The sequence below is a fragment of the Branchiostoma belcheri genome, unplaced genomic scaffold (genome assembly GCF_001625305.1).
Source record: "Branchiostoma belcheri isolate BF01 breed outbred unplaced genomic scaffold, Haploidv18h27 scaffold261, whole genome shotgun sequence".
Taxonomy (NCBI): domain Eukaryota; kingdom Metazoa; phylum Chordata; class Leptocardii; order Amphioxiformes; family Branchiostomatidae; genus Branchiostoma; species Branchiostoma belcheri.
In genome coordinates this window covers 105,530-119,598 of record NW_017803867.1, presented here as the reverse complement: position 1 = coordinate 119,598, position 14,069 = coordinate 105,530, and the positions used below count along the sequence as shown (strand labels likewise).

Here is a 14,069-nt window from a genome sequence, read left to right as displayed (position 1 = left end):
TTATGGTTAAGATAGTGAAAAAAAGCAAAAAAATCCCATTGTTTACCTATTTGTCGACAAAAACTATACTTAAAGTCGGAAATTAAAAAGAATCCCTAAAACACGATTTTTTTTATCTTATTCCTAGTCGTCGAAAATATAGAAATTTGGGATCTGGGATAATATACGAAGCCAGGTTAAAACGATGTTTGCCTAAAAACATGACATGACTTGTGCTCAGAAACCAGAAAATAATCGTATTTCGGAGCGAAATTTAAAAAAAAATCAGTGATTTAACATAAACATCTAACATTTAAAAGATGTAAAGACTAAAAGTTTATTTTTTATTTGACGAAATTTACCCTTAAATACTATTTGTTTATTTATAAATGTTTTACGGGTAGTCCAAAACCGGCCAAAATAGCGTCTTGTAACCCGATACCTTTTTGAACTCGCCTAGCCGTGAAAATCGTCCCTGCACGGCATAACTCACCTCGCTCACCGAAAACATAATGCCGCCGCCCAACAAGTCTGCGTAGGAGGCTACCGGACTGCCAGTTTAGCTAGGCGGGAGGGACCTAATAGCTCATTCAAAGAGAGCCCGGTCCCAACCACAAGAGACTGGAAACCTAACGTAGGATTTATGTAGACCAGTAAACGTCATTTGGTGATTCACTTGACACTTTCTACTTCAAGCGTCTTCCATCCTCGTTGCGGTACTTGAGTTTGTACCGATTCCTTCCAACATATTTTTAACATCGGCACAAGATGGTGAACAGTTGCAGGCGGGACCGACTGTCTCCAACCACGTCAGAAATGTACCAAAGGGCGAACACGTTCTGGAATTTAAAGGTGTATTTTGTAACATTTTGGACAAAAAATTTAGATATTTTGTTTATAAAGATCTGTGATTGTAATTATGGGTTCACCACACCACGAAGTGGTGTGGTGAAACCATATTGCTTTTTCTGATGTTTCTTCTCCTCCTCCTTCTCCTTCTTCTTCTTCTCCTGCCATTTTTTAAATGGATTCAGCTTCTTCATTTTAGGGCCCAAGGTCCTGAAATTTGGTATGGAGGTACAGTGGGCAAATACCCCTAGGAGTTTTTTAAATTATTGTGATACAGGCTTTTAGAATGGTTTTATTTGAGTTTTTTGGCTGTGTTATAGCAAATGTATTACTGTGTTAGTCTGCCTTGTTTACCACGTTTGGGCATGAGTCATCACAATGGAATGCAGGGCATCAACCAATAGGCATGCAGCTTTCCTCTATACTTCTTGCTGATTGGCTGTTGGGATTTAACTTGATTAACACCTGCACAGAAGCATTTCCATACTGACAGTATGTCTGTATTCAAGTGTTTTGGTAGGTATTTCAAGCTTTCCTGCTCCAGCATTGGAATGCCGGGCATGGACGTTTTTTTTTATTTTGAAAATCAACAGTTTGCATTATGCAATTAAAAATCCTAACCAATAAAGTAGGGAATAGCTATCCAACTGTTGTTTTAGTTGTATTTTACTTCATATTATAGTTATATCAATGTAAATCATTGTTTTCCCTTGTGTTTCCCATTCTTTCCCTGCCATGTCGTAAAATGTGGTGAACCCATCGCTGTATTTGCTCCAAAGCAAATATTGGCCTTTCTAGTTCTCTTAGACTTTTCAACGTATTTGTGGTTTTATCTCACCTTTCTGACATTCAAGATTAGCATTAAAACTGATAATGCTCACCAGACGACACAGTTTGTGGTACCACCATAAAATATTAGAATGTAAACAAAAATGGCTGACTGCTGTGTATTTAGCTTTTGAATACATTGCTAAGACATTTTATTTGTCAACCTACACTTTCTGAATTGAATTGCATTTTTTTTGCAATGGACAACATGTAGGATTAACTTAATGTACTTTGTAAAGAAATGACCTAGTTTTTTTGTATTGGAGCGGAATAGATTACGTTTATAACTTTACTGTTCAGCTTGTCACACGACCGTTTCGCCCTTTTTTAAAGATTCTCTTTGTAATGTTAAAAATAGTTAGAATTGCACAATACCTTGCTGCTTTCGACCAGATCACAGATCCCAGCTTCTACGAAGCAGTTGTCCTGTGCCCGGTAGCCAAGGTTCTTGATGTGTATACACGAGATTGAGTCGTTTCTGTATTCCGGAAGTAGGGAACATACCATGCACTTGGTAAAGACCGTGACAAAGTCTTGGCCCTGGAAGATGTCATAAAAAAAACAGAAATGTTTTCTTTCTGACGACACTAGACAGCTTCACATTACGCTGATTCAAAGGCCATCACATCAATTGTTTTGCTACAAGCTGAGTAGAGTACAGTAGATGGGAGTAGTAGAGTAGAGTAGAGTACAGCAGAGTGGAGTACAGTACAGTACAGTTCTCTTTATCGCAACCTCCGAAGAGAACTATATTTCCCGTCCATTTCACAGACACACACAATTAGGGTAGTGAGCTCACCGTCACGAAATAAATCTAAAAAGTAGATTACTCGCTACATGACCACGTAGATTTCATACTAAAAGCAACATTTATTTGGCCAAACTTTTTTATTCGCACGCTCGATCGCATCAGTTTTGGGGTTTCCAAAGGATGTCATCCATATAATCAAATTAACATAGCCTAGCCTGTGCGTCAAAGAGTTCTTTTTTTGATCTTGAGCTCCTCGCAAAACGGACGACCTTCCTGCAATGCAAACCCCTTGCTACCACATGGATGGCGCCGTTCCAGGCAGTTGTAGAAGTCGCAGTCTCCTTGCACAGCCTTGTCTTGACATTCATCCTGGATTTCTGAGCGATACAAAAAAGGTATAATCTGATAGCGTCAAACAGCTAGTTATTGATAATGGACACACACACACACACACACACACACACACACGCATATATATATATATATATATATGATAGGTATGTATGATAAGGATAACATATAACCTAGAGTGCAACCATCATCTTTTGAGATGGAACGATATCTAATACTACTACCACCACTATTACTGCTACTGCTATTGTTACTGCTACTACTACTAATAATACTACTACCACCTCTACAACTACTACTTCTTCTTCTACCACTACTACTACTGCTAATGCTACTGTTACTGCTAATACTACTGCTACTGCGTATTACTATCATTACTTTTACTATTACTTGTATGATAAGATAGTGATTTCAAGAATGTATTACACAACAGCATCTTGGTTTTCCGTTTCTCATTCTTATCTTGTTATTCACAGAGTAAAGATAGTAGCACAAGCTCACACAGTCATTTCAGATTACCATTAAAAGTGATGAAAAGGGTAGACATTGCAAAATACCTTCTTCTGGATCGTCTTGCCAAATTTGAGTTGAGACATCCGAGGCTTTATTCCTGACTTCGCTGGTCGCGTTCAAAACGTTGTGAATCCCATCGGACATCGTGTGGTCACAGAAGCACTGAAGCCCGGTCATCAGGATCTGGCACAAGTTAGATTGATAAGAATGTTTCTATTAAATCAATGCTATGTTAAGCACCTGTCACATATTTGGGACTTTACCTAGGCAAATGCCCACGAAGCCAAACGACCAAGATCAACAGAAGTTTTGGAGCACTCTAGCCAGATTTAGGTCACGCCTACCTTTCCTCGGGAACCGGTGAGAATTTGTGTCAAATTTGACCCCCCAGACACGTCCCTAACACCGCTAACTAGCTTCCAGATGGTTGGAAAAGAAAATGTGAGTATAGTAATCTCTTTCTTGCTTTCATCACTGTAGTCATAAACTCGTTATAACGATTAAGAAAAAAGAATCGAGAACATTAAAAGAAACAAACATACACAATCGTACACTATAAGGAAATTAATGCACTGCCAAGTAACACAAAAAAGAGAACTGCATAATACTTTGAGGCGTACTTGTTTAGTGGTTCTAGATTGCAGGTAGAGTCTTCTAGGCTTCACATGTGACGAGAGAGTTGAAATTGAGTAAAGAAAACTTTTTACACAACAAAGTCTTTTCTTCACAGACGACGTTTCGGTGACCGTCTGTCACCTTTCTCAGGGTAATTCTGACTGGTTCACATTGTCCTGCAGTAGAGGTTTCGCTGTTACAGATGCATTCCCAAATGTACAATATTCACACATATTCGGGGTTACAGGGAACTGTATCTACAATGTTTGTCCGATTTCTACTCTTTCTATAGCAGCCCTTAAAGTCTGGTAGAGGCTACATTATACTTACCTTCTCTATCATCAAGATACTGCCCGTTCCGAGGAAGTCGCAAACTTCAAACACCTTCAACAAGCCTCTCATGTTTGTCCAGAAGACCTTACAGAAACCTTGACCGCTCGTGGTGTAGTGATGTGAAACAAGTCAATGATTTAGAGTTAGCCACCCCGCAACCTTGCCCCCGCAGTAACCTTGCCCACGCAGTATAACACATTCCAGATGTTGAGTCAGCCCTCCTACCTCACTGTATATACGAGCACAGTAGAGTACAGTCATGAAAACTCCTCCGGTGTGAGATTCATTATTGAGTATTCTTGAGTGTTGGAGAGAACACTACAACTGGCGACGAGGATAATTTAGCCATGTCGGAGGAGGGGAACCAGGCAGCAGTTGTCCAGATCGGAGGGGACATAGGAAGCCTGCCATCGTTTGCAGTCGGAGGCGACTCAAGTTCAGTAGCAGTCCGTTGGAAGAAGTGGAAGAGAGGCTTCGCACTCTACCTTAAAGGAAAGGGGGTAGAAGACGACGGACAGAAGAAGGCGCTACTGCTACACACCGCAGGAGCAGCGGTGCAAGACATCTACTTCACGCAAGTGAAAGAAGAAGACGACACGAAGAAGTACGACGAAACAGTAGGTGTACTCCATGCCTATTTCATTCCAAAGTCGAATGTAGCATTCGAGCGGCACATGTTTCGACAAGTTAGGCAACAAGATGGGGAGACGATAGATGATCTGGTGTGTCGGTTAAGGCAGAAAGCATCTACCTGTGATTTCGGGGGCCAAGTAGACGTGCACATCAGAGATCAAGTCATAGAAGCAGGACTTGACCCCAAGCTGAAGAGAAAGTTCCTAGAGAGAGGAGGGGATCTCAAGCTAGAGAACATGTTAGACATTGCAAGAGCACACGAAGCGGTAGGGAGACAATTACAGGAGATGACTGGTCAGGTTAACGCAATGTCGATGGGGCATAAGAAGGACTTCAGGGGTACAACCCATAGAGGGCCTCCTAGTTTTGGCGGGAAGAAAACATTCCCAAGGAGCCCAAGAGGCCTGGGAGCGGGGGCGTCTAGGAAACCCAAGGCGGCAGGAAGTTGCTTTGCCTGTGGAAGGTCGGATCATTTTGCTAGAGATGACAGATGCCCAGCCCGGGGAAGGAAGTGTAATAATTGTGGAATGCTGAACCACTTTAGAGCCGTGTGCCGGGGCAAGAGAGGTCAAGAAGTCAAGAAGTCTGGCTCCACGTGTAACAGTGTAGACGGAGAAACAGACCCAGGGACCGATCGTTATGTGTTTAGTATGGATGGCCAGGCTCAGAAGAGAACAGGCACCATAGATGTGGAGATTGGAGGGGTAGGCGTAACAAGCATCCTTATAGACTCAGGAGCTACATGTAACATAATCAGCAAAGGAACCTGGGAGAGTTTGAAGGGGCAGAGAGTAGAGGTCAGGGATCAGAGGAAAGGCGGCAGGAATCTCTATGCCTATGGAAGCAACAAACCTCTACCCACATTGGGGACATTCAAGGCAGAAGTAGTCTGTCTATCAAATGCAGCTGTGACAGAGGCAGGAGTAGTGGTGATGGATGGACCTGGAAGAAATCTGCTGAGTAAGGAAACAGCAGAGAAGTTGGGGGTGTTGCGAGTTGGCCCAGTGCAGACGGGTCAAGTAAACAACCTCCAGGAAGGTCTGACGGCAGAGGAGCGTGAGAAATACAAAGATGCATTCACAGGTGTAGGACTCTTGAAGGGGCGAGAGGTGACCCTACACATTGATGAGACGGTGCGACCAATAGCACAGCCATTGAGACGGGTGCCATATGGTTTGAGAGATAAAGTAGACAACAAGTTAGACGAACTGTTGGAGATGGACATTATAGAAGTTGTTCCAGAGGAACCAACAGGTTGGGTTTCACCGCTTGTAGTAGTACCCAAGCCGGATGGAGACATACGCGTGTGCGTCGACATGAGACGTGCAAATGGAGCCATAGTGAGAGAACGACAGCCGATCCCGACGGTAGAAGACGTCCTACATGACCTGAATGGCAGTACAGTGTTCTCCAAGCTGGACCTGAAGTGGGGTTTTCACCAGGTGCCACTAAAGGAGGAGAGCCGCCACATCACAACTTTCGTGACACACAGAGGACTCTACCGGTACAAACGTCTGATGTTCGGGATATCATCAGCTCCCGAAAAGTACCAACAGCTGGTCAAAGAAGTTCTCCGTGGATGTGAGGGAGTAGCAAACATCGCGGATGATGTCATCATCCACGGGAGAGGAAATCGGGAACATGACGAGAGACTGCATCGCGCCCTGGATAAGATCCAGCAGGCTGGCTTGACGGTAAACCCTGAGAAGTGCTTGTTCCGGGTACCGAAGTTAACGTTCTTTGGACACGTAGTTACGCCGGACGGGGTCAAGCCAAGCGATGAGAAGATAGCAGCAATCCGAGATGCAGAGGCTCCGAAGACGGCTGGAGAAGTGAGGTCGTTCCTAGGACTGGTACATTACGTGGCGAAGTTTGTACCGGACCTGGCAACGTTGGTAGAACCATTACAAAAGCTAACACGCAAAGATGTAGAGTTCAAGTGGAACTCAGAGCAGGAAGAGAGTTTCAAGAGGTTGAAAGAGAAGATCACAAGTACGGAGACGTTGGCGTACTTCGCACCCACAGGAAAGACGCGTATCGTGGCAGACGCCTCACCTGTAGGACTGGGTGCAGTGTTGTTACAGCTTCAAGAGGAGAGGTGGCGAGTGATTGCGTATGCGTCTCGACAGTTGTCAGAAGTTGAACGCAGATACAGCCAGACAGAGAAGGAAGCGTTAGCGCTAGTCTGGGCATGTGAACGATTCCACCTATACACTTTCGGACGCGAGTTCGAGCTAGAGACGGATCACCGTCCACTAGAACATATCTACACGCGAACGTCGAAGCCGTCCGCGCGGGTAGAGCGGTGGGTGCTGAGGCTTCAGGCCTATCCCTTCAGGGTCGTATATCGTCCCGGGAAGACGAATATTGCGGACGCACTATCCAGGCTGAAAAACAAGTCGAAGAATGGGGAGAGAGGAGAAGACTACGACTACGTCAGGGCCATCGTTGAGGCAAGCACGCCGGTGAGTCTGACACCGAGAGAAATCGAGCAGGCATCGGCCAAGGACCCAGAGCTGATGCAAGTGAAGACGTGTATCCACAGTGGACAGTGGGAAAACTGTCCGATTCCGTCTTACGGTCATGTTAAGACCGAGTTGAGTACGTATGGGCAACTGGTGTTACGAGGGACTCGAATCGTGATACCGCGAGAGCTGCGGAAAACAGTTCTTAAGTTGGCCCACGAGGGACATCAAGGAGTCCAGAAGACGAAGAATCGACTACGAACGAAGATATGGTGGCCGAAGATGGAAGCAGACGTTGAGCAGATGTGCAAACGCTGCCATGGATGCCAAGTGGTGTCCGAGCAACAACCACCAGAACCGATGATGAGGACAAAACCACCAGAAGGACCGTGGCAAGATTGCAGCGCGGATCTACTAGGACCGTTACCCACCGGGGAACACATCCTAGTCGTGGTGGATTACTACAGTCGATACTATGAAATCGCGATCATGAAGACGACGACTAGTAAGAAGATAATAGAGGCACTAGACCCTATCTTCGCGAGATTCGGAAATCCTTCAACATTGCGTACGGACAATGGTCCACAGTTTGTCAGCACAGAGTTCACAGAATACCTCCGGGAACAAGGCATTGAACACCGGAGAACGACGCCGTTATGGCCGCAAGCTAACGGTGAAGTCGAGAGGCAGAACAGAACCCTGCTGAAATCCATCAAGATCGCGAGAATCGAAGGGAAGGATTGGAGACAGGAAATCCAGAAATTCCTGAAAGCATACAGATCAACCCCGCAGGTGACGACGGGCGAGACACCGTACAAGCTAATGTTCGGGCGGGAGATGAAGTCAAAGCTACCCGAACTACCGAGAGAGACAACCTTGATGAACGAGGAAATCCGAGACCGGGATTATGGGAGAAAACTAACGGCGAAAGAATACGCAGACAAGAAGCGTAAGGCCGTCGAGAACAACCTAGAACCGGGAGATCATGTTCTGCTGAGACAGGAGAAGAAAGACAAGTTCTCACCGAACTACCAAACGAGTCCATGTCGAGTAATACATAAGAACGGAGGAGAAGTTACGGTGCAGGATCCAGAAGGGAAAATCATCAAACGAAACGCATCGTTCGTTAAGAAATACGCAGAACCTGAAGACAACGATTCTGAGGGAAACACCAACGCCGGAGAAGACACAGGACAACCAGAGAGAATGCCAGAGACTGAGAAGATAAGTGCACCGACAACAGGCACTTACGTGACTCGTTCGGGGAGGAACGTGAAACCTCCAGATAGACTGACCCTGTAATAACAGAGCTGAACGGACAATGATTTGAGTTTCGACAGAAACAACGGACTGGAAAAGATACTACGAGAATGGACTATATACTGCATGAGTAGACTTGCATGAATAAGAAGGCCATAAAGTAGAGTAATGCATGAAGTTAACAAATAAGGTAATGCATGAATTCTATAGTTGTTGTATAATGCAAGTCTAAGGAAAGGAGGGATGTAGTGATGTGAAACAAGTCAATGATTTAGAGTTAGCCACCCCGCAACCTTGCCCCCGCAGTAACCTTGCCCACGCAGTATAACACATTCCAGATGTTGAGTCAGCCCTCCTACCTCACTGTATATACGAGCACAGTAGAGTACAGTCATGAAAACTCCTCCGGTGTGAGATTCATTATTGAGTATTCTTGAGTGTTGGAGAGAACACTACACGTGGTGTAACACGTCGGATGGGACGCAAACGCGAAGGCCTTTAGTTCACCACAGTCGAACGAGGAGTTAGACTTGTACACTGGCAAGAGAGCCGTCGTTAGACACTTGCGAGTATCATCAACCCAGGCCTTTCCCTGTAAAGATCCGATTATCACTGTAATCTAAAGCACAAGATATATCGGGCGTTTCGACCCAAACGATCCAAATAGGCAAACATGCATTCCCAAATGCATCAATATCTCCAGGCAAGACCCACAGATCAAGAACAATAACAACTTTACCTCGTCATTGAAGTAGTAATAGAATGTGTGGAACCTGGTACAGTATCGATGTCCGAAGCCGACAGGGTAGCCCTTAGCTCCACATCTGTATTTAACCTCTAAACACCTGGCGTAGAAGTCACAGTTTCCATCTACAGCGTACTGCAGACATGTTTCCTCAGGCAGAGGTTTAATAGAAGGAACGGCTGCAAAAGAATAAAATTCATATAAACTCCCTTGCACTTATGACTATGAAAACTTCATAACATTCGACTATTGCTCTGTATGATTGTATTTATGAATGATTTTGTCTCATTCCAGACGATTTTTCTAACTAATATTTTAACATGTCAGTCCTATAGCCTATCGGGATTTGGAAATAATTTGGTCACCTGTTCATTATATTATCTAATTAATATGTAAATCCGTGCTTTCCTTGTCCTACATATTATTTATTATGGGTTCACCACACCACGAAGTGGTGTGGTGAAACCATATTGCTTTTTCTGATGTTTCTTCTTCTCCTCCTTCTTCTTCTCCTGCCATTTTTTAAATGGATTCAGCTTCTTCATTTTAGGGCCCAAGGTCCTGAAATTTGGTATGGAGGTACAGTGGGCAAATACCCCTAGGCGTTTTTTGAATTATTGTGATACAGGCTTTTAGAATGGTTTTATTTGAGTTTTTTGGCTGTGTTATAGCAAATGTATTACTGTGTTAGTGTGCCTTGTTTACCACGTTTGGGCATGAGTCATCACAATGGAATGCAGGGCATCAACCAATAGGCATGCAGCTTTCCTCTATACTTCTTGCTGATTGGCTGTTGGGATTTAACTTGATTAACACCTGCACAGAGCATTTCCACCTGCACAGAGCATTTCTTGCTGATTGGCTGTTGGGATTTAACTTGATTAACACCTGCACAGAGCATTTCCATACTGACAGTATGTCTGTATTCAAGTGTTTTGGTAGGTATTTCAAGCTTTCCTGCTCCAGCATTGGAATGCGGGGCATGGACGTTTTTTTTTTTTTTTGAAAATCAACAGTTTGCATTATGCAATTAAAAATCCTAACCAATAAAGTAGGGAATAGCTATCTAACTGTTGTTTTAGTTGTATTTTACTTCATATAATAGTTATATAAATCATTGTTTTCCCTTGTGTTTCCCATTCTTTCCCTGCCATGTCGTAAAATGTGGTGAACCCATCGCTGTATTTGCTCCAAAGCAAATATTGGCCTTTCTAGTTCTCTTATGTATCGGTGAAAGCCTTAGTAATATGTAAATCCGTGCTTTCCTTGTCCTATATATCATTTATTCTCTTACGTATCGGTGGAAGCCTGACTATAAGTCCAAAGCTTGAGCGTGCAGTCACCATGTTTTGTCAATAAATAATGCAATAGAAAAAACTGTAAGATAGTTACATGGGCAGCAGGGTGAATAACCCTCGTACGCGTGACTGTCGAAGCAGAGCACCGCCTCTCGGTCACAGTTACACGCTGCAAGGTCAGTAGTGCCAGGAGGGTCCTCTGTTATAATGAATGAAGACCTTTATTGTACATTTTGCCCCACTGGGCTACAGACAGGTCACATATTGACAAAGTACATCAATGTTGATAATAAAACTGCTATAGTACACAAGTACTTTCAACTTCCTCTCGCTTTCTGGTAATTTTATAAATGTAGTTGGCTGTATGAGTAGTTAGAGCTGGTTTGTTAAAGACTACAAGGAATATGAATTTCTCTAAAATATTCAAATACTTAAAGTGGGAGTATTTGTTTGACACAAAATCGAAAAGAACGTTTCTTTTGCTGTAATACAAAAGTAGATTTTTTAATTGAAATAAATTACATAAATCTTCTTGAAATCTACTTTCAAGATCATAATTCATGCAATTATACTACATTGCTGACATTTATGGATGGCTAATTAAAATAGCCTACAGAAACTAATAGCATGACCACTAAATATATGAATGTAAACAATATAGCTGACAGCATTGCTTTTGAACAAGCTCGCTAACATAAGAGTTTCCACGCCATGAATGCACAACACAAAGCAGGTTATATTACACACCATCTTCGCCATCGGCTACTAGATACACATATACAAGAGTGGTTTAGTTGCATTAGAAATAATTCTAAGCTGTCTTTTTTTAACAAATGAAAAAAAATATCATGAACAAGAAACATACCTTTATGATATCGATAACTTTGAGATTCGTAAGGCTATAACTTAATTACGAATCAGCAGTCATAAATTGAATATTGAAACAGGTTTTTAAACATTAGGTCTTATCCAACATTTTCTTATTGTTTGTTACTCTCTTTATGTATTTTGCCATAGATTGTACCTTGTGTAATTGTCGTGCAATAAAGTTCTATTTGCAAAGGAGTAGAATTGCTCAAAATTACTTTGTAAAGAAATCACCAGAAAATGTTCGTTTTGTATCATTCTAATGTTACATATATACATGTACTGATACAAGTTAAAAAATTCTGTACAAACCACAAGTCACCCAGCCTCTTCCAGCAGTATAATGGTATGTGTGCGACATGTTTTCACATGATTCAGTACTACGTCACAACACAAACTAGAAAGCTCTTGATTTGTTAAAAAAGTTTCTAACTGATATTAGAGGCAATTGACACTAATATGTTATTTGAATTATTTTCAAAACTATGTTGTAAATATTTTTATGTGTCCTGCACTACATGTATGTACAGAAGGCGCAATTCAGCCAGTTTGGCTGCAATGTCTTTTATTAATAAACCATTTTGATTGACTGATTAATTTATTTATTGATTGATTGATTGATGATACCTGTCGATGTCGTCTATTGGGGTTCCTGACCCTCCCAATCCACAGTAACAGCCGTACCCAATGTAGTCCCAGAAAGAGCGCCCGGTTACAACAGTTACCTTCGCCTCAAATTGGACTAGATTCCTCTTCTGTCGGTGTCTTGGCTCATGACTGCCTGACACTTAAGTTGGTTCTGAAAGGAATAAAGTCATCACATGTTCCAAGTGCGACAGAAAGAGCGATTTTTCGTATTTCATATGGACCAAGTATCTAAAGGGTAGAAAAAGACGAAAAAAAAACCTCACGGCCTTATGTCTCGCAAGGGATACTGATGATAAGAAAGTGAGAAATAATACTTTCCTGTTATTCCATTTCCCTTAAATTTCATGTAATGCAAGTAACAAATATGGCATCAGTATAACGTTACATGTTGCATTTTATCTAAAACCATCAAATAAAATAAGATTTAAACGTAATGCAACTCTCACACACACACACACACACACACACACAGGCACACACAAACACAAAATTGGAAAGTCATTTACAAGGAAAGCCAAACATGGCTCAAGTCTAAAAAAAATCACTGTCTTTCAATGATCTTTTTCTTACAGGTTTTTAGAATTCACTTGTATTGGAAAAATATCCAGACCATTCTGTTTTCTTTGTTTTATTTTAGTTACAACACTAAACAATACAAAAGTCACTTTGTTATCAGTGCTGATGTCGGAAACCCTCTGACACACAGTTTAATGTTCTCAAACACCAAAGCGTAATACAACATAGAAAAAATCAAACATTATCAAGTTGACATATAAGCCATACTTCACAACAGTGCATGTTTACGCAAAGGTAGCACATAATTGGGGTAGTCAAAAATGTGTCGTAGCTCTAGGCATTTATAAGGGATTATTGTTTAGATCGGGGTCAAAGGGAGAAAAATATGGCCAATTCTGTATGACTAACGTGGCTGCCCCTAATTATTACCAATACGTACAAAATATGCTCCAGATTAAAAAAAAAATTCATAAACCTTTTTGACATAATCTTGACATGGACAGTAAAGGGTGGGGTGAATAAGTTTGTCTGCACCGATTTCCAAAATGGCCCTTTGCAGCCAGATCAGATCATCGATATCCTGACCTATGGACTTTGGTTAGAGCTACTTGTTACATTGGAGAGGTGGCCAAAAAATGTTTTCACTACTGGCGTTGATACTGCAGTACTATTAATGAAAAAATGTGTCTTACCGACAGTATAACGACCTCCCAGGACCAGTATCAAAAACACAGCCATGTGTAAGGTTGAAGACAGCATTTTGGCAGCCCGTGAAGCGGTGCTTTGCGTAGGACAAGGCAAGATGGTAAATAATTAAAAACTAGACTTCGAAGATCTCATACATCCGCTAACGACTGGCGAATCATAACTGTTTGTCATGGATTACGTAAATAAGATCCTCATTTGCATTGATTGTATCAGTTGCTCATACTGTACAAACTTTGGCAGAAGGTGAAGGTTACGTGAAGGTAACAAAGTATTTGGCTTCCAGCCAACGTCACCAAAGGTTCCTGTAAGGTCATATTTTCTGCGTCCACTACCACTTTCGCTAGATGTCATTGTTGAGAGGTGTGGGTGGGTGCATGAACCACTCGTTTGCATAAACGTCATATTCATAGAAGAACGCAGTTTTCGCCCTACGAGATTTCTATAGTTGAGTCCTCCAAGGTGACTCACTTTGACGCGGAAAAATATTGTAGGGTGGACTGAAGAAAAATAAATAAAACATAATGAGGTCAAAAGTAAATTAGTAGACTCTTTTCGTTTTTTTTTCTGATAAGAATCCGGATACCCACGGTACTCAAATACCACACAGGCATACAAAAACACCATTAGCTGGTCATGAGTTTTCTTTTACAGTAATAGTACAAGTCATGCTTAGAAAATGACAATCTGAAATCTTATCAACCTCAATCCCT

General features: G+C 42.1%; 1 pseudogene; it reads right to left on the bottom strand.

The window, feature by feature from the left end:
• Positions 1–444: 444 nt before the first annotated feature.
• Positions 445–11,848, bottom strand: LOC109472022 (annotated as a pseudogene).
• Between the last annotated feature and the right edge of the window lie 2,221 nt (positions 11,849–14,069).